Source organism: Temnothorax americanus, unplaced genomic scaffold, assembly GCF_048541705.1.
Source record: "Temnothorax americanus isolate GAGA-0224 unplaced genomic scaffold, ASM4854170v1 Scaffold3, whole genome shotgun sequence".
In the NCBI taxonomy this organism is placed as follows: Eukaryota; Metazoa; Arthropoda; class Insecta; order Hymenoptera; family Formicidae; genus Temnothorax; species Temnothorax americanus.
Window position 1 is genome coordinate 3,013,753 of NW_027509442.1, and position 21,780 is coordinate 3,035,532.

General features: G+C 43.9%; 2 protein-coding genes across 8 annotated transcripts in view; one reads left to right on the forward strand and one right to left on the reverse strand.

Moving 5' to 3' along the window:
- The window catches only part of Tna (Zinc finger MIZ domain-containing protein tonalli), a 38,140-nt gene extending 32,685 nt beyond the window's left edge, over positions 1–5,455 (reverse strand). For 2 of the 7 annotated variants that reach the window (XM_077412089.1, XM_077412090.1), the window contains exon 1: positions 3,798–5,451. The gene's annotated coding sequence lies outside the window, so the exon portion shown is untranslated. Of the gene's footprint in view, positions 1–3,797 lie in introns of all 7 variants that reach the window. The other 5 variants (XM_077412092.1, XM_077412093.1, XM_077412088.1 and 2 more) reach the window with 4 other exon arrangements.
- An 898-nt stretch (positions 5,456–6,353) lies between these two features.
- Positions 6,354–21,780, forward strand: part of Cysu (peroxidase homolog) — a 138,178-nt gene continuing 122,751 nt past the window's right edge. Inside the window, exon 1 of the mRNA XM_077412097.1 lies at positions 6,354–7,002. The gene's annotated coding sequence lies outside the window, so the exon portion shown is untranslated. The remainder of the gene's footprint in view (positions 7,003–21,780) is intronic.

Sequence of the window (21,780 nt, forward strand, 5' to 3'; positions counted from 1 at the left end):
TTGCCGAGAGATTATCGCCCCGGCGCACGAATCCTGTTCCGATACACTTTGCGATAGTAAAGCCGACACAGATACTTTATGAGACGGGTATCAATGAGTTACTCCACTCGCGAACGTTAAAACCGCACGGTTACTTTTCTCCCCCGAGGTTCATCCGCAAATAATTTAAATCCGGTTCTGATATACCGGTTGATTAATCCGTTTGTATGGTTCTCTTCGTATACGATGTGATGTCACCCTGTAATTTCGAAAGCGAGAAATTTCGGAAACAATCGTTTAGCTCCTTACTCCGACTTAATCTGCATAATTATCTATAACGTTTCTCATACTTGTTATCGAAATATTTGTAGGCACATTTACCGTTGCGTTATGTTACATCGCAATGAGACGATTTCGGAACGATATTGATCACGAAATAATATCGATGTCTTTTTTTTTTTTTTTAATGCCAATCCCCGTTTTCGCCCACGCTCGCTCCGTTTCACGTCGACCGATAACAGGCGACAATGTCGTGGTGATTATCGCCGAAAGAGATATGAAACCTTTTCCTTCGACGAGGTCGAATCCAAGTCACGCGATCAGCTGATAAATTCGCGAACGAAATGTGCGTGCGCGATAGAGAAAACGAAAGAAACTGGAAATGTTGTAAATAGACAATGTTATTCTCGTCTCGTGGGTGAGATATATTTGTTTGGCAGTGAATTAAAGAATACGTTCTTCTTCCCGATTTAAAAAAAATTGCTTAACTATCAAATTCATTTTTGGATACATTAATTGCTAATATTTCCTTCGACGACAGAAGTGTGCAAGGCTAAAATTCGTTTGGAACAGAGTAATACAGAGTCATCGACATCGCTGGGCGCGTGCGTACGTCTGACAATATTAAATCCGGAATTAAATAAGTAAAGTGTTGATCGAAATCAGGTTTATACGTGACAGGGCGATTAAAGTTTGCGCTCGTGTCAGCGAAATAGTCGAATAAGTCGAATATTACTCAGCGAGCGAATAATTAAGGTCGTACGTCACAGATTACGAGGCGGCGTAACGAGTAACGGCTTATCGATAAAAGCGTACGTGCCGCGCAAGGATGCGAGGCTCGGCAAACAAACGCGCGCGCGCGCGCGCGCGCTTACGCACTCGCATATATGCGTCACATGCACGGCTCTGTTTTGTCGAAAAGCCGAAAAAGATCGCGGACAATCGCGAGGGCTATGAATCCCAAAATGCTCGCGTAATTTACGTTCCAATATTCGCGGCTAAACGGCAAACCGCGTAATTGTACGATTTCGGTCCGTTTCGATCGCGATGAGGCTTCGAGCCTCGGCGCGCTTATCGAGGACGATATCGGGCACGATCGCTTCTCGATAATATTTTACATTGTCATTTCTAATACACTCTCTATAACTACTTCTATATACTCTCTACGATATACTATCTTACATCTTACAAACAGATTTACATCAAATAAATGGATTATCGACAATAGATGCAAACGCTAGTGAAACGATTATTTCTGAAATATGGTGCCTTCACGCAGATATTTATAGGTCCACCATTCAGGAATATTTCGTTCATTTGCTTCAAGAATGTTAAAACTCAAAATTTGCTTATTTTGAGTTATTGGTACAGAAAGTACAGTTACATACATATATTTATATAATAAATTAAATTTTTTAAACTCATTTTCTGGAAAATTATGATTTTTTAGTTACGTCGCTGTTGAAGCAAATGACCGATTTAATCTGTAAAAATTGTAGATGCGCTATATTTAAACAGATGTATTTCTCCCGTTGAAAAGAATAAGAAACGTCACATATCATCAACGGTTATGAAATATGGAACTATGGTGAATAATATTTGGACAGTACCCGGGTGTATATCTATTTCGACTCTATTATTATCACGCGTGTCCTCAGAGAACTGACATTGCTCAATTTTAAATCACCCTAGGTGTAACAACGCTCCTTTTACATTTACACCGCTCCATTTTATCCGTTCGAGAGTACTCACGGTACTCGTCCCAAGGTAGACAACGCTACGAGAGACTACAGGTGGCATTCAGCGGTGGAATTCGCAAGGTGCAATCTAAGCGGGGGCACCCGGGACGGGAATCCTCGCGCGTAAGCCTCTCTCGTCTCGGGACGTCTCGACCCCGCGCGACCTACGGGAGTCCCGGGACGAAAGGTGCTAATACGCGGTCTCGTAGCGCGTTGTGACCTACAGAGAGCAGTCTATCGAAGATTACAGCGGACGTGACTTTCCGCCTCTCGTCGGCTCGCGCACGCGTCCGCGGACGGATGATCGCCTCTAAATACCTCCTTCTCCTTTTCCTCATCTTCCACCTCCTTCTCCTCCCTCCCCCTCTCCTCTCTCTCGCTCTCTCTCTCTCCCGTATCCCTCTCATTCCACCGCGTCGCGTCGTCTTTCGCTCGCTCTAACCGCGCGCGGGGCCCCCGAGCGCCACGAGCAGCGCGAGCGGGACGGGATGACACGTCTTTAAGAACAATCGCCCGTTGTGAAAGCGCCTCGCCGCGCCGTGCCGGTCGGAATATCCAGCGCCGCGATGTAATAAGCGAGCCGAGCAACGGCACGAGAAACGAGAGAGAGAGAGAGAGAGAGAGAGAGAGAGAGAGATCGCGGGCGTTTTCCCGCCGATCGATATATCCGAGATCGGCGCCGAGAGAGCCGCGTCGATCGACGCGGGATTTCGCGTCGATGCCAGCGAGCAGCGCGAGGCGCCCTTCGCGAGAAAAGGACCCCGCGCGGCGAACAGCGATAAATAATTAACGACTACCGCATTACCGCTACCATTGGCTACCTACCGTTCCAACGCCACGCCGTTGGTAATAGTTTACTACCACGTTTCGCGAAACTGCACGCAGGACTTGGGAAACGCGGCGTTTAAGCGCGTACGTTCTCTCTCTCTCTCTCTCTTCCTCTGCGCGTGTATAATCCAGAGATCCGGGGAAACGCTCTCTCGAAAAATACGCGAATGGGAGAATAAGATTTTTATACTCGTAGAATTTATATCTTGCGTGACGGTCGACGGAGATAAAAACGACGGAACGGCCGAAGAGAAGACGCGGCGCGTCCGTTCGAAGGCGATTACTCGAGATGTTCGATTCTCGATTCTCGGCGATCCACGATTCTCGACTGACGTAGCGAGACTCGACGCTCGACAGTCGCGTTCGAAGCGAGCGATTTTTCCCACGTTTCGCACAAGGTACTATTTCATTTGTCGTGCGATAAACGTATTAAACGTATTGATTGGCTACAAAACAGAAAATTTCTAGAAACTGGAGAACCTTTCTATTTTCTATCCTGCAACCAATCAACACAGTCGAAAAATTTGTCGTACGACAAATGGAGTAGGACAATAAGGAGCAGCGGGTAACGAATTCCGCATTCCGAACGAAAGGGATTCAACGCGCAGAGAGAGAGAGAGAGAGAAAAGGGGATAACTTGCACCATCGCGAATCGAGCTTCGTAGAAGAAAACGCCGCGTAACTTGGCTTCACTCCGTAAGTTTGGAAAGTTCGAGAGGCGATCTCTCGGGATGCAAAAATTGTATTTATCATGAATGAACACCGCGAGATGCAATCTCGAACGTGATCGAGACGCGATGCCGAGGTCGACCAGGTGTAAAATAAAAAAAAAAACCCTCTCGTGTCGACGCGTAGACCGAAAAGAGGCGCGCGGATTCGAGGTCACTCCGGATTACAGCTCCGACGATTTAAACGACCGACGTTCCAAAGTTAAGAAAAGTCAAGTACCTACTTAGGACAGGAAAGACTCACCTCGATGACGACTGCAATATCGCATTATCCTTGATTAGAGGAGACGACCGCGAAGGAGCCTCCTTCGCGACGAAGCGTAATCCAAGAGTGATCGTCGCGCATACGTACGCCTCGATGCAAATACGTATGTACAACACGTATGTGTGTGTGCACGCAGATACGATACACGTATCATAAGTATGCGCAGAGATATAGATACGGTGGAACAGTGGAAGTACACTAGATCACACAGAGCACACTGTTTTCCCTCGCGCGACCACGAGCCACGAGAGCGACCACCGCGGTGCTGCTGCTGTTCGCTTCGTTAATCGTCATCGTCCAACGGCGGGACGACGAGCACTGTCACTAAGACGCTCGACACAGCGCGACGCCGGCCGTTCATCGCCTCGTCACAGGCACATTATACGACGGACGACAAAGAGACGAGACCGACGCGACGAGCGACGACGGTACGCACGGATTGTGCGGGCACGAGAGAGAGAGCACACAGGTAGCACGACGACCACGCTCCGCACGAGCCACGAGCCAACTGAAGTTACCGAAGGCGATAACCGGTCGGCGGAGTGTTCCACGCGCGTGCGACTCGAATGCGATGCGCCGCTTCCCCCTCCCTCCTGCCCGCCTGCCCGTCCGTCCGTTCGTCCACCCACCCTATTACCCTCTTCTCCCTTTCGTGCGCGTCGAGGGAGAGAGAGAGAGAGAGGGAGAGAGAAGGGATAAGACTTCTCCGCTCCGCTCCGCTCTGCTCCGCTCCGATATACCGGCCGTCGTCGAGTCCTTGTGGCGGCGCAGCTACGACGTCGACGACGACTCCGACGACGACGTTGTTATCGTCGATCGCGTCGCTTTTCCGGCGGCGCGCGGTTTACGCGCGTCGTACATACACGTTCCCGTTTCACCTCGAGTGATTCGAGTCGAGTACGCGTTCTCTCGGCTTGGGATCGAGAAACACACAACGGCCGCATGCCAGTCGCCCCGGCGCTCTTCGGAGTTCGGAGTCTTCGGTCTCCCTCTTCCGCCTTCCCCTTCTCCCCCCTCCCCCGCTTCTACCGCTGCCGCCGCTGCTGCTGCTGCTGCTGTTGCTGCTACTTCTCCTTCTTCTCGATCGCTACCGCCACCGCCGGGCGCCGCCGCGCGCGCGCTCGTTTCACCTCTTTCTTTCTCTCGCGCGCGTGCGAGAGATTCCCGTCCGCGGAAACTTTATTTATAGGTATCCACCGGCCCCGCGGCGGTCGCGCGCCTCAGTCTGTCACGGCGCGTAGCGTCGGCGCGGCCGCCGCCGCCGCGCGCGTCTCTGCCGTCTCTGGATACGAAGGACGGCGACGACGGCGCATCTGGTCGTCGCGGCGCCGTGAATGCGCGTCCCGACTCTCTCTCTCTCTCTTTCGCTCTCTCTTTCCGTCCGCCTGTCTCTCCTCAGCTGACGAATAACGCGGAAGAGCGAGCGAGGAAAAGGAGAGGCGCCGGGAGCGCAGGGGAAAGGAAAAAATAAAAAAAAAAAAGATACGCGGGAGAGGCGAGAAGAGCGTCGTCTCCTCCTCGGTATATTCGCGAACGGCTGATTCCGACTACCCGGCTGACCGACTACTCCGCGCCGGGTAGTAGCATTGGCCCCGCGCTAAACGGTTGAAAGTAATACTGTCTAGTGAGAGGCTGTGCGCCCGCCGCGCGCCGCGCGCCGCGCGCCGCGCCGCCTCGACGGCGTCGTTCCCACTCGCTCTCACCGCCGCGTTTTATCGGTCTCTCGCTCGCTCCCACGCGCGCGTCACCTTCTCGCTCCTACACCGCTCGCGCTCTCTTCCATCTCTCGTCCGCCACCGAGCGCGCGTCCTTGTTCCGCGTCGCTCGCCGTCACGATCGCGTCTCGTACGCGTACGTGTGCGTAACAGACACACGCATATACGCGTATACGGAGCACGTATACACCGATTTCTCTCTCCTGTTGGGTGGGTGAACTCCTTGTCGAAGACAGAGGTAGAGTGGACGGCATGAGCAGTATGAGCACACCGTCGTCGTGTAGCGATGGGCTCCATCGGCGCGGTGGGGGAAGCCTGACACTCGCGCAAGCGCACGCTCGCGCGCGCGCGCAGCGCGCACACATATATACAGAGGTAAAGGGAGAACACGACGCTCTCAGCCGCCATCTGGTGGAAGGGAAGCGTGATCCAGCGACGAAACGTGGGCGGGAAGAAGGGATATATATACGGCTGTGCCGAACGAGGGGAGGGAGCGATAGAGCGCGACGCGTAGTAAGGGTGGACGAGCGACGAGCGCGCCGGCGAGAACCGTGAACGAGACGGAGCGGGACGCGCAAGGGTTGGATAGCGAGGGGTCGCTCTCCTCCGTGCGCCGAACGACCGAGGGGTGTCGTCGCCACGGCGCGGCGGGGCGACGTACATCCGCGCGTTGAATGTGTGACCCGAGCTCTAGTTCCCCTCCATTCAATCCACGGCCACAATATCGGTTATAGCGAGCACTGTTGCCAGATTGCGCGTCTCGACGGCGGCGTGGCGGCGTGGCGGCAGCGGAGCAGTAGTAGTAGTAGTAGTAGTAGTAGTAGTTGTGTAGTAGTAGTGGAGGAGTAGTAGTAGTCGTGGTAGTGGTGGTGACGGTGCCGTGTGGGTGGAGCCACGCGATAGAGGGAAAGGTCCCTTTGCCCCTCCCCTCCGCTCGCCGTCTCCTCTCATCCACCGCGTCGCCGCGCCGTTGTCCTCCTCTCTCGGCCTCGTGCTAGCTGCCTCGATCCGAGAAACCCAAGCGGCGGCGGCGTCCGTCGCCGTCTCTGTCGCGCGCTCCGTCTTCTACCGCTTATTCGCCGTCCCTCTCTCGCCCGCTCCTTTCTGCGAGCGAGCGCCTCAGCGTCAGCGGCGCTCGTCCTCCGTCTTCCGTTGTGTTCGGCTGCTCCCGCGGCCCTGTGTTGTCGCTACCGGGACACGGATCCCTACCCGAAACCCCCCGGCCGCGTGCAGCGCGTTTCTACGTGTGCCGGCGAGAACTTATGCACCGGCAGGTATGCGTGGCCTGTGTCGATACGTCTCCCGATGACGCGTCGCCCGTACGGCACGTAGATGCGGGTTCGTCGTCTCGAGTAGGACAGGCTTCTCCGCGCGTCGCAGACGACTCCGAGACGAGAGGGAGCGTTCGCGGTAATCTGCGTTCCGCTACCGAATCGTGGCAATGCGTCTTTTAGCAACAGTTCACGCGGGTAATTCTTTGAACCATTGTTAAATGAAAATTTCATGATTTTTGTACAATTTTGTCCTTTCTAATTTGTGTGTGCTGTCTCCTTATTTTATATTATATTTAGATATATATTTATGTAGGTATATATATATATATATAAATATGAAATACACAGACTGGTCTTCTAGAATGATGGAAAAATATAAAGGGGCACGTAGAAAAACTTAAGCAGTAAGCAAATTGACCAATATAGCTATCTTAAGTTTTCGAGAATACTTGACCGTGGTCAATTATGATTGGTCAATTTGCTTGAGCAATTGTGATTGCTCAAGTTTCTCTATGTGCTATGGGCTTAAGTAAAATGTCGGAAGTGTTAAAAAGAAAAATTATTCGAATCGAAAAAAAAAACAAATCTTACGTCAAAATGGCAAAATTTTGTTGCAAAAATTATTTTTATTCTGAGATCATGACACAGCTGAAACGAATAAATCTTACGGTATATCGATCTTTCTCCCACATAATAACACACGGTAGCTGCTTTGACCTCGCGACAAACAAATTTTTTTCAATTATACATTTTTCTATATTTTGGGCGACCATTGAATTATAATGAAAAACTATTGGAATATACTATCTGGTGCGCAAAAAGCAATTTGGCAAAAGGCATCGAGATACATAGCGACGCTTGTATATATCGTTCAATTGCAAAATCATTAATTTTAACCGGCATATTGGCACCACTCACGATAGACACGCGAGGCTTTTCCCGAAGCAGCCAAAACCGACGGCGAGACAAATAGGCATTCCAGATTTATACTGTCTGACGTATAGTGAGAAAAATGTACCGCATGTACGGACGCACACGCACGTTCCGTTAATATATTCCCAAGGCATCCTTTCTCTCTCTCTCTCTCTCTCTCTCTCTCTTAGCCGGTCCAGCAGACGTAGATCGAGAACGTCGAAACGGGATTTCACGTTTAGGCTGCGCATGTTCCGCGCGTGCGCGTCTATTTAAGCGAGGACGCTTGATTACGCTCATAAGAAACGAGCTCGCGAAGCCGTTAAAATGAAATTGAAACGAATTTCTTCTCTGCGATAATTGTTCGATAATTTCCTCAAGTTTCTTCCCGACGGTTCTGATCGATTTTTAAATTTGAGAAGAAAAAGTACTCGAGATATTACTTACATCTCTTCTACGTACCAAAAATCACAAGATCAAATGGGAAAAGTCTCGGGTAACTTTTACACGACCTAATGTCGTCTGAAAAAAAAGCGGAGTAGAGAAATGGTCATTTGTATTTTACATTTGAAATACATTAAGAAAAGGAAGGAAGCGCTATGTCGGAAGCATGGTTCAACACCTTTGTACTTTTTGGGACTCGTCGAGAAATGTGTTCAAGGTCGAACGAAAGCTCAGCGCCCCTACGCGTAACAGAAAATTCTTAGGTCTGACAACACTGGTTACGCTCGAGTCGTCTGTAAGCCTGCCGATGAATACGAGGCGCTGCTCGAAGAGACCTCGTTACGTGTTACGGATGTTTAGAATGGTACGTATGCGTGTGCGAGAGTGTACGTTTCAGACAATCACGTTCATCTCTCGAGCGCGAGCGTCTCTTCCAGTCTCGGCAGCCTGCTCGCAAGAGCGCGGCGCGGCGTTGCCTCGTCGCGGATTACAAACGTATCCATTATCCGCTTTATAAAATTAACCACGATGAACGAGAGAGAGAGAGAGAGAGAGAGAGAGGGAGAGAAACCGCGTTATAAACGTTTCGAGCGTGAATCACCGGTAGCCGCCAATGATATTCATAACTAAATAAAGACGAACGCTTAAGAAAAAAGTATTGATATTTGTGTTATTAGCGCAATTGATTAGTAATTGATCAATGAACATCGATAGGTATTATCGAAAAATACCGATACCAACCGGACTCCGGCGATATTCCTGAATCCAATTTCTTAAATCCGGAAAAAAATGTGCGTTTGAAATAATAATTGGAATGTAGAGTAGACATTATTGCTCGTAAAGCACATTAAGCCATTTAATTTGCATGGATAAAAATCGTATTTTCGTTGACGTGAATATTCGTCGGAAACTTTTCCTTAAAAACCCAGATATATTTGTTGGATTGCCGATTCGAATTTTGACCGAGAAACACACTGTCCTTGCGCAGCCCCCCTTTTTCGTCGCGGCTCATTCAGAGGCCAGAAATTTTCCATTACGGGCAAACACAGCCCCTGCGATACGAAGCATCGTGCTCGAGAGCGAAAGGGTCCTCCATCCTTTACCATCCACTTCTCCGTCCCACGCCTAAATCCGTGCCTGCGAGTCATTATCTTCTCTCCTTCTCCTTCACGTCGTTACAGACAGAACTACGTTCGTCCCTTCGTGTCTCTCGCTCGCACTTTTCTACCTGTGTACGAAGGAGGGAGAGAGAAGGTAAGACGGTCTTTCTCTCGCTCTTAGGTCGAACGCACGCGCGAGGTCTCTCACGAGAGCAACGAGATGACCAGTGGCGTAACCACGGGATATCGACAGATGTCAATATTGATATCTTGGCTCTTTTATCGCATTATTACCTGCGACCATGTATCTCAAAGTTCTCGTCGAGATATTTTTTTAACAAGATTGTCACTCCTTTGTATACGATGCGCAACGGGACTTTCCCGCGATATATATACGTGTTTAGTGCGTATAGCCGTATATACGTGCAAACAATCGTACGACTCAGGAACCTATGAAAAAATTTCGCCCAATGGAAGACACCGGTAAATCATGTGCGCGGAGGTTCAAACGACGTTACGCATTTCAAAGATTTGCGGAAATGTTCAAAGTCTTCTCGCTGACTTAAAAATTATACAATAAAGATTCCAGAAGTTACCAGACCGGAAAAATAGAAAGGTTTTTTCCACAAAAAAACATCACACGCAAAGGTCAATTTTTCTTTCTACCTGATTTAAAACAGATACATGCATGTTGAATCCGTTTCTCCAAAAAATTCCCGTAGGAGAAAATCGATTAACAACGGCCCTAAGGATTCCGGGAATTGACTGTCGTGTTCAAAGTTCCCCTGACACAAAGACAACTGTCTATACAATAAAGATTCCGGAAGTCGGAAGGTATAGAAAGAGTAGAAAGGTTCTTTCAAAACGTTTGGACATGGACTCAAAGGTTTCGATTTTTTTTTTCTGAACTTCGGAACAGATACCTACATCTGTTTGTCCAAATTCCGGGATCATCGATTAATTACCGGTGATGCCGTGTAGAACACGTCGTATCCGGACCGTACTATATGACCCAAGATATGGCACGCACATCGCGTGTCATAAATGCCATTCAGGAGGAAACAGTAAAATTCCGTTGGGCGCCGGTCAAGGTCATAACGCATAAAACGAAGAGGATCGATACAATGTAATTGAAGAATTACGCGCATCAAGGGGCCGTCGGATGTTTGCAAATTGAAATATATAGTTCTTACTGCTGTAATGATGATCCCATAGCTGTGCGTATTCAGCCAATCGTTTGATGCATATGAAATTACAGGATCCCGCGAGGTGCGGTTAATCAGAATTTCTTTGATCGCGGGACGCACGCCGGGGTCTTAATACCGTTTTCTTCGGGAACTGTGAGAGACTGTGCATACTTCAGAAAACGGAAACAGAAACTTGAAGAACTAGTAGAACTAGTGGAACTTAACGTATTTGTAATAATAAGTAAAATACATACGAGATTATATCCTGAAAATGTGCTTATTTCTCTAAACACGTTTATTAAAAATTATTGTTCTCTTAAGGGTCGACAGGAGTAACACTACCGACCCCTCTGTCGGGTTGCTTAGCTGCGCGAGTCCGTATTTTATATTTATTATAAATTTTTTAAGAGCCAAAATGGAAAATCCGGCTCTGTACCGCCTTGCGGCTGATCTTACTGATTAAAACGAGCATAAGTTTAATGACATTCGTTAATTAATTTGGCTAATATTTGGGAAAAACCTTTTCGAAGCAGCTTTTCAGGCTTGCTTAGAGGCTGCAAAGCTGCTTAGGAACGGTTTTTCCCAAATTTTAGCCAAATTAATTAACGAATCTCATTAAACTTATGCTCGTTTTAATTAGTAAGATCAGCCGCAAGGCGGTACAGAGCCGGATTTTCCATTTTGGCTCTTAAAAAATTTATAATAAATAAATTACGGACTCGCAGCTAAGCAATCCGACAGAGGTCGGTAGTGTTACTCCTGTCGACCCTTAACAGTAACAGCAAAAAAGACATTATGGTCAGGGAAGTACAGCAATTTTGCGATAAAACTATTCGACCAAATTGCGACTAATTTGTGGTAACTTAAACGAAGATAAAGAAAAGAACGCGCGCGCGCACGTCGGCGACTTACTCGCTTTTACGTGAATTTGCTTTATCGAATAAAGATTTATGGAATGGCGGCGAAGTAAACTTTTTAATGTACCTCGTAAACTTTCCTCTCGTCGTATGCGCACGCGATAGAGGGAAATTTGTTTTGTTTAACGGTATACATTTTTAAACAGGTTGAATTCGCGAGTGTTTCAAAATCTCTTCTTCTCTTATTACGAGCTGAGCGAACACTCAAAATGTCACGAGTGACATGACAAATATAGCGCGATGTAGCATCTTTTCCTACTGACATAAATGCGACTCGCGATTGTTCGACACCAGCTGACTTTAAACCTTCTAATACGTTAATCGTCTCGGTCTATCGAGATTGCAGATAGAGTTTCATCACCGTGCGCTATTGCTTATGGCGCGGGACCTTAAATGGTCCTTCGCTGGCAGCAATTTGATACACGGAGGCTTGTTACACCGGTATACATTTTCCTTAAAGTTTTCCCGCGTCCATAAAAGAAACGCCGGTTTCTCCCGGAGACCATTTTTAGTTCATAGTCAACGCATATAAAGTAATGCCACTTTCGATCCTCGCGCGTTATATAGCTCGGACTTGGAGCGTCCAGAGCACATACTTTCCGTATATTAACTCTGCAGTACGCAGAGACAAGTAGAGATTACGAGTTACTTCTGGAAAAAAAACTAGTCTTCTGGATTCTTCCAAAATATTTTACCTTCAAGATTTTTTTTTAGTATCTGATAATTAATTATCTTAACGAAATTACATTTTAGTACAATGTTTTTATATTTACTCACTAGCTTATTATGAACTGAGCTTATTACGAAATTACCTGGCGTTGCCCGAGTTTCTTATATCTAGAACATCAGCTTTCTTTTATTATATTATAATATTTTAAAATTAACTGACGCTTATATATATATATATATATATATATATATATATTAATTATTACGCAATGCTTATTTACATATACTTCATTGCGCAATCCTTACTTATATAATAGTGCACTAAACTTAAATTATCACAAAGTATCAAGGAAATGAAATCAGGGGGAGGGAAGAGGTTACATGGGTTCAGGTTAGGTTTCATGGTAGTTTATATTTTCCGCAGAAGTCTAGAGTGTAACTTTGTCAAATTTAGTCCAGATCGGTTAAAGGGTTTAGAAGTTTATAATGAACATACAGACAGACAGACAGATATTATATTTTATATAGATAAATAGATATATAGATAAAGATAATAGATGATACTGATAATATTTATTATGATAAAAAAACCAAGACGTGATGACATTATGTGTAGGTACTTATTTTTGAATATTTTATTGGATTTTATCTAAAACAAGTCAAGAAATATCTGCTCTACGACGAATATGTCGTAAAATTCTATAGCATTCGAACGTCTTGGTTATTTTGTATTCTATGAAAACGTTTTGCAGCAATTATATAAGCTTGTAAGCATTGTCATTTGTCTGCGGGTGAGACCTTATCGCTTATTCACGTTCTAGCTTTCTTAACGAGATAAAACACGCTATGTGTTTCAAGTTGTGTATACAAGTAACTTTAAAACCCAAGCGCGGTTTAAAATGTAGATTTTTCATTTTTATTTGTGATGTTAATTTCTGGATCCTGGACTTTAGCTTTAATTATGACTTAATCTTTTTAATCTTACTTAAAGAAATACGTAGGATTATTTACTTTTGCTTCTTTGTGTAAATGCGACAAAGTTATATATTAAAGAACAGAAAAAAAAGAAGTGTCAAATCAACACTAATATACTTGTATATACGCAAGAATATATAATCTTGAAATGAGATTATATTGTGTTAAACTAAGATAATTTGCTTGAATGAAGTAATTTATATAGTTAAACAAAGTTTTATACCAGTGTTGATGTGACGCCTCTTTTTTTTGTGGGTGCAAAAATAAAATTCTCAAAGATAACTTTTTACTTGCACTCCTTTAGAAATATAATAAAAGTATTTTAATCAGTTTTTCTTTTATTAAACCACATAAATTATTAATAATGCGAATCATTCAATCGAATACTTTCTCTTGCTTTCTAAGTAAAATACAAATTAAAAAGGAAAGAAATATTTGCGTGCGATTTTCGTCGTTTGCACAAAAACGCGAGGTTACAAAAGCTTAGAGCCGCAAATGGTAGCCGACGTGCATATTTCCTGTGCGCGTATTTTCCTATTGCGCTCTGATAAGCGTACTCACATAAACGTACCTGCAAACTCAATTTGCAACAAATGTTATCACAGCTTTATAATGCTAATCGGTCGGCCGGCATAGATCACGTGACGTCGATTTGCGCAGGTATACGCAACACGTACGCGAACCGTTTTGCCATTTCCCGATGCCGTTTCGATAGCGCGTCCGTGCAACATTCATAAAGATACCATTAAATACTATTATGCGATAATTACATAACGGTCAAGGTGATAGAAATATGGACGTCGCGACACTCGCGACTTATATGAGATTTCTTCATTTTGCTTCCACAAGATTTATATTAATGCTAAAACAAACGAGAACTTGTGTTTTTTAGAACTTGACAAATTATTTCCTTTTAAGGTATAATTCTTATACAATAATTTCACAGATTTTTTGATAAAAAAAATCCACGCATATCAATTTTAAAATATAACAAAAGAATATAAGCATAACAAAATACACACATATGTACATTATGTATATATAACTTATATATTGCAATTACACATATTGCGATTTATTCCATATATTCTAATTAGCTATAAATCAATATTTGTGTGTTTCGCCAAATATATTTCGTACATATAAATGTGATATTTATATTGGCAATTGAAAAAAAAAATTTTTCAAGAATGTGGTCTAAAGTGGAAGAGGAGTAAAGGTCAAAGTTATTAAAATTATCTTCGACTAAAAATACGAAGAGCCCACCGCTTTACGATTGAGTTTAACTGTCATGCACATATAATTGGATGTGTTTATATGGTGACGTACTGCGTATCGCAACGAATTGTTTTTTGCGTCTTTACTCAATCCCGCTTGACAATTTTATACGTCTTGTTGATTAGAAACGCGCGACTGACACATTACATAAATCTTAGAGGAAATAAACACGGCAGACACGTGCGCGTTCACCGTTTCTCCGCGCAATTTTTTTTTCATAAATAATATAAATATGTTTTAAAAGATATCTACAAATAATATATACAAATACATTTTCACATTTTACGCATATTAGCATATACAAGTGTCGTATTATTAAGGCTCAGAAATAATCGTTACAAAACTTGTCGTAAGAAACCACATTGGGTCATGCTTATTTTAATAACAGGAAGTGATGCTTATTTTTTTTTGTGGTTTAGATAAAACAGATAAGCGCCGCGTATTTTCGTACGTGTTTCATCATTCGAATTATGTAGAATAGATTAGCGAAATGTTAGGCTCCCTTTTTCGCAAACTCTCTTTTCGCCGTTTTAAACATCAAAGTTTTGCGTTAATGCGTTGATGAACAACTATAGAAATTAATCAACAGTGATCGCAAGATCTGATTAAACCTATTAATTATAATTAATTGGAATGGAATATATTAAAATGTACATATATACAATACAGTTAAGATTGGTTGTCTAACACATTTAAATTGAATTATATTAATGATTTACTATATTTATTAGTAAAAGTTAGTCGAGTAATAGTCGGCACATTTAATAAACTCACAAAAGAACAAATAATTTCAGAGTTTATTAACGCACGGCATTGGAAAAGGTTTACGTTTCTTGTCTTTTTCCGCTTTGAACGATTAATCCGAGCTAATTCCCTCGGATTATCGAGTACCTCGTGTACCGCAGCAGAAGTGTTCGCGGTTATACCCGCGCCTTCCAACCTTCGAAGGACACGCACGCACGCGCATGCCGATGCGCGATGGGGATATGCACCTTCGGCGGCGGGAGATAGCTACGTTTCCTCGAGATGCGGTGGTAAAAGGGCGAACGCGCGTTGTCATTCGCGGTGTCGCCCGCCGGGATTACGACGTGTCAAAGGTCAGTGTCGAACCCATAAAAGCGAACAGTTCTAACCGTCGCCGTTTGCGCACCGTCTACGTGAACCGCGTGTTGGCTGGTATGCCAAAGATACTATCCAAGTATCGATACCTCAATATTCAGCCTTTTCGATGTCGATATCTTTGATATGATACACTTTACCGATCGTATTTTTTCTTTCTTTTTTTTTGGTCAAAATTGTCGATTGTTGCAACCGATTTAATTTTAATTTAAAGCATAACGGAGTATCTATGTTGTTTTATATTCTTGAGAGATTCATTTTATGAAGAAATTTTACACAGAAAAAAAGAAATATCAAATCCAAACTTATATACTCGTATTACGCAACAATCTATAATCTTCTTATAAGAATTTCAACTTTTTTTCTTGGTTGAACTATATAAATCTTCATTCAAGCAAGTTTTCTTCGTTTAACGCAATATACATCTTATTTCAAGATTATAAACTGTCGTGTATATACAAGTATATAAGTCTTGAGTTTTTTTTTTCTGTGTATTAAGTGTGCCACCAATACTTCCTTTTCCGCTTCTTCTCAAGGCTTCTCAAGGCTTTCTACTGATGATGCTGATGATAAAGCATTGATACTTCGTCTCCGTATACTTCAACCTAGCTGCGCGTTCTCGACCACACACGACGGCGACGCGCAAGGTGATACTCGCCCCGCTATAAATTGTCCACGTTGACAGCGGCAATCACGGTACATTTTCGGAGGACTGGTTTCTTCGTGAGAAACGTTGAATATGAACGTATACGATCCACGTTTGGGCAATCGAATCGAGCTAATCATTACTCGGACGCGAGGAAAAACACAAAGTAGGAAACGCGATGGATTATGAAATATCGCCGATACACGCATGGAGCTTACGCGGCGGCGCGGCGTTCTCGATTGTTGCCGATCAAGATGTTAATTGAAAGGGATATTGAGAAATATCGGAGAATTGTTGTGCCAATGAGTACCGATACTTTCACCGATAACCGATAAAACGATAGAGGAAGAATTCCTTTATGTTTGCTAATCAATACCGCTATCTGCCTATCTACGAAACGAGGACAACGCCGGCGATCTTTGATCGTTGACGTTCGCGTTACCAGAGTGCTATGCGCAATTAAGTCATTTTTTAATCCGGGAAACGATCGCGACAAACGGGTCCAGCAGGCGGGACTTTTAATGAAAATTCGCAAGTTGCAGCCCCCCTCCCCTCTCTCTCTCTCTCTTTCTCTTGATATGTGGAGTCTGTCTGTATCTGATTGCTCTGCGCGCAGCCAAATCGATAGTACCCCGCTAATGCAGATAATTTAGTGCTTAACACACTCTGATTACCATACGAGTAACGGGTGGGCACATAGATAATAATGTCTGCGCTGGAGTGTTTGCATAGTTGCGTGTGACTATCCTATACTAATAAGTAGTAAGCTCGCAAGTACGAAATCGCGAACGCTTATTCTACATCGCGCAATCATGCACCAACGTCACGCTATTTCGTCGCTCCTTTCAATGGCGATTTCACGGAACTACAATAATTTTTGGAAATATTTATTTTAATATATTAATCAAACTTCTGCGGGGGGTTGAAGCAAAATCAATTATCGCAGTTGACAGCTGGCCGTTGACGATGGATAATCCTACTGTTCTACAATTGAGTACAAAATAGGCTTATGTTCACGGAAAGGCTTATTTACAATAAGAACTAATCTCTTTCGAAACCTTTTCACACATGTACAAACTGTCCCTTTGACTCAACAGGCCAAGGCAATAAGGCAAAGTAGTCGCAGCAGAGAGGGCAACAGACGAAAGTTCAAGTGGTAGTTTTATTCTTGTAGAAGCTCGCATTCTAGTTAGCTTTAAATCTAGTTATAAATATAGCTATTATTTATATTTAGTTTCAAATCTAAAATAGATTATCGATATTATCGAAATCGTTTGAGTTGATCATGGTAAGGAGTACCTACTAGAAGATAATTAAAAAAACGTCAAAAAAATTAAAACTTTAAAAATAAAATTGAGCAAAAAAAATTTTTAATCGTATAAATTATTTACAAAGTTCGGTAAATATTTTATTAAAAAAGAGAGGTTTTATTAGTATTATATTCTCTCGATATTATGCACTTTTCATGAACGTGTCATTTTTCTGCCCTGCCAGATTCAGTTGCTATTTATATGTAATTTTTTAGATTTTAAATTCTCAAAGGTGCTTTATTCTTAAAATAACATACAATACAAGCATGAAACGAATCCTGAAATGTAACACATGCTTTCCGTAATCTTAAGAAATAGACAAAGATATTAGAATGCTATATTAGAAATAGATTAAAAATATATATACTAGAAATATATAAAATATATTTCTATACTAGAAATAGACAAAAACATTAGAATGAATTTTGTTCTATATTTGCTAGAAAATAAAGAAACATCGGATGTTCGCTTTAGAGGAAAAAGAAAAAGTCGATACAGAAAAAGAGAAAGAGGTAGGTATAGAGAGCCTGTAAACTACGAAGGGAAGAACAGGTAAAGACCAAGGGAGCGTAAAAAGTGAGTATACTTCTTCGTGGCATGGAAAAGCACATTAGAGAAAAGGTAGGTAGCACGTTACTTTTCCGAGAAATGAGAAGTAAAATAGAGAGAAAGAGAATAATTCGGTCAGTGAGAAAAGAAGACAAACGCAACCGACAGAAAGTAAGAGATTATCGATTACACCGATTCCCGTATTGATCGAAAAGAGAAAAAGGCCTTGACAGTAACGTGATTTTTAACTTGAAGAAAGAGAAAGAGGGCGAGAAAAAGAGAGAGAAAGAGCTTGATGAAAAAATAATAAATATAGCACGAGAAGAGAAATGAGGAGCTGCGGCTTTAAAGGTGGAACAAGAGGAGAACAAAGAAAAAGATAGAAAAATACTAGAGGGGCAGGTGGGAGGAAATGATACGAAGCATGGAATGGAAAGAGGGAAACCTTTCACGAGTCGACTGTAATGGGGGTGGTAGGCTTCGGGATCTCGAGGTTAGGAACATCGGTCGGGAAAACTCTAAAGGATGGAAGGAAAAAAGGACGAGCGGAAAAAGAGTCAGTGTTGGAGTCTACTCGCACTGTGGGGAATCGAGGAGAAATCGTAGGAGGGTTGGGAGCGAGGGGAAGTGAAAGAGTGGGTGAGTGAAGAGTCGGGAGGGCGAGACAATGGGGAGGGAGCCGTTGGGGTAAGAAAGCTGATCTCGATCCGTTCTAGAGAAACCGTCAAGAGACGCAGAGATCTCAAACACGTAATATATGAAAATTTTACACAAATTATGTCAAACGTTATATTTTTTTTGTTTCCTTCACGTACTTTTGCGCTAGATCTAAGAATATAATTACACAATTTAATATTATCAGTTAAGTTTTTATTAATAATAATAATAATTATTATTATTTCATTATTATTATTATTATTAATTATTATTACCCGTCAAATTTTTGTCATTGCGTATATCTATACATTAGCATATAAAATTAAACTTTTTTCTCGCGTGTGCTTAGTTGCAATTACGTCTATGCAGAATGTGATAACACAATATAATTTCTGTAAAAATGTAATATTATATATATATATATATATATATATATATATATATATTTAAGTCAATTTTACAGTTGCTGATTATTATATTTACTTTTACTTAGGTATGCCATGAAACATACATAAAGAGATATGATAAGTTTTTTTCATTTTTTTTCTTATATCCCTACATTTGTCAGGATTGAAATAAGAAACACCCGTTATTACATATTGACAGCACAAAATCTCGCAACAATATTTTGAGAAATTTCTGCGACTTGTCATTGCACGCGCTGTTGAGGGACGGATTCCTCAACTTGACTGGCTGGACGTCGCGCGTTTGCGGGTGCCGGTCGCTCGCACAATCGCAAGTGACCGTGAAGAGGCACGACACTGTAAAATAAGGCCGCGGTGTCCACCTTTCTACTCGCGGTACCGCAAAGAAAACGGTGACCCGCGTCATCCGCTGCGCGCGCGCGTGCATTCCATCTTGTTAGTTTGGCTCCGCTTCGAGTTCGCTCCGGTTTCTTTTTCCCTCCCAGTGCCGATTCACCTCGGTAATGCTTGAAAAATAATCCCCGGACCGCGAACTCGAGGAACGCTCGCCCGGCATTGTTCCGTGACGGTGCGGTGCGATTAACGTACGCAGTCAATTATACTGATACGGTACATGTCCATCGGACGATGTCCGAGCGGCGCACGTTTCGCCGGTACCGTGCCGTTTGTTCTTGTCGAATTAATCGTATGAAAACGGCAAGGCGATTTAGTTTGTCTGCCGTATTTTAATCGAGGGACTCGCGGTGAATTTCAAACAATTCCGCATTTTTCAATGTCATAGATAGAGGAAAATATGTCTTACTTCGATGGCGGTCATGAAACGTGCACGGATCTTACCTTCGCATGTTTATAGCATCGAAAATTGAAACAAGATCGATAACTTCCACTCTGTTACAATTGATGTTTTTGGTTTTTAGAGGAAAAAATTAGAAGAAAACGCGCGCTTTATTCTATATATGTACGAAAGTTTGCGTCGGGAAAATAGCGCCCTTGGAATACCGTAACGTGTAACGTTCTAATTATAATCTATCCATATCTAATCTAAGACGAACTTCACGCGTCAAAGCGGTGGTTCTTGTTATCTCACATAACTCCAAAATCGTTGCCACTCCGATATTTTCCTTAAAGGAAGGTTTTTCCTTTGTATCGCGAATAAACATTTTCGCTTTAAATATACGTCTGAGATCGGAACTAAATCGATCTGCGGGATGACGTTCTGTACAAACGTCATTGGCGTACATGATTTTTCTCGATCTGAAGGTAACAGCGACCACGGCGATGCCAAACGCGCGGATGAGCTGATGCGCGTGTGTGCTGATCGGTGCGAAAGGTCACCATGACCGTTGCACGCGTGATCAGTCGACGGAGAGGAGAGGGAAAGAAAGAGAGAGACAGAGAGAGAGAGAGCTCTAGGAGCGGCGGCGGTGGTCTCTCTTCTCCCCTTCCTCCGACGCTCGTTCTGGATTCTGTCCGACAGATCGACGACACAGATCGGCCTGTGTCACGCGCCTTCACCGAATATGCGTTGGAGATGCGGAGGACCGATCGGGCGCGGGTGGAAGAGAATCTATCGCGCACGCCAGATCTCAGCTGTAGATTATTCTCGGCGGTAGACACACAGAGGAGTGCTCGTTCGTTCGTTCGTTCGTTCGTTTGGTAGGCCGTATAGAAATACACATTCTAATCATAGGAAATTCCTTTAACAGAGTGCGCGCGAGACACCGGGCGAGGGGGAGCGGGAGGCAGCGGTGGAAGGCATGAGAAGAAGAGGTAGCAAGGGGGATAGGGATGAACGGAGAAGGGTGCACCCCTCCCAGAAATTTCAGCGAAGAGTCAAGACTGGAAGAGGCCAGAGGGGTATTTATAGCCCCGTCGTCGTCGTCGTCGTCGTCGATCGGTCGTCGAGGACGACGGCGACGACGACGAAGACGACGAGGCTGTAAATACCAACCCTTCTAGCCTCTCCCTCTTTTAGCTTCTTCCTCCTCTCTGTCGCAAGTAAGTAAGAAAGAGAAAGAAAGAGGGAGAGAGGAAGAGGGAATCGTCCTCTTGCCGATCTTATCTTTCTCTCTCGCTCCATCTTACTCAATCCTCTTCCTCATCACCTCCCGTCTCCGTTACTCTTCCCTCTCTCTTCCCTCGCCGTCTCGCTTGCACGTTTAAGGCATCTTTCCTTCATCCTCCACGGCGCGTTCCGTTTCTCTCTTTCCCTCTTCCCCTCTTCCTCCCCCCCCCTCGGTCTGTCTCATACATCCTCTTTCTCTCTCTCTCTCTCTCTCTCTCTCTCTCTTTCTCCATCTTCTTCGCCCTCCTTATCTCCGTGTAGCTCATGCTCGTACGCCTCTACTCTACAATATGTATTTAAAATAGCTGCATGCTGCAAAATAACTGAAATAGCCGTGAAGGGTCAACGATCCCCGCGACTCCTACTTCCTGGAAGAAGCGCATCTCCACGGATTTTCGACGTCGTTGACGGCCCTGTCGCCACCGCCGCTCGCCACGTTCCTTCAACGCTATTTGTCGCCCGCTCCACCTCGAGCTTGCGGCGCACCGTTGACCCGACATTCGATATCGAGGTCGAACGTCCTCATTGTAACGGACGTAATATACAGAAGGTCGCCTGTCGCGAGAGAATGCAATTATACACCGCTGTAACGGTGATGTACTCCAATAACGCCTATTTTGCTATTAAAAATCCGGGTGGCCTAATTTCAATTGATTGATAAAATTACAAAGATTATAGCAGAAATATAATTTTCCGCGATAAAATAATCATAACGATATT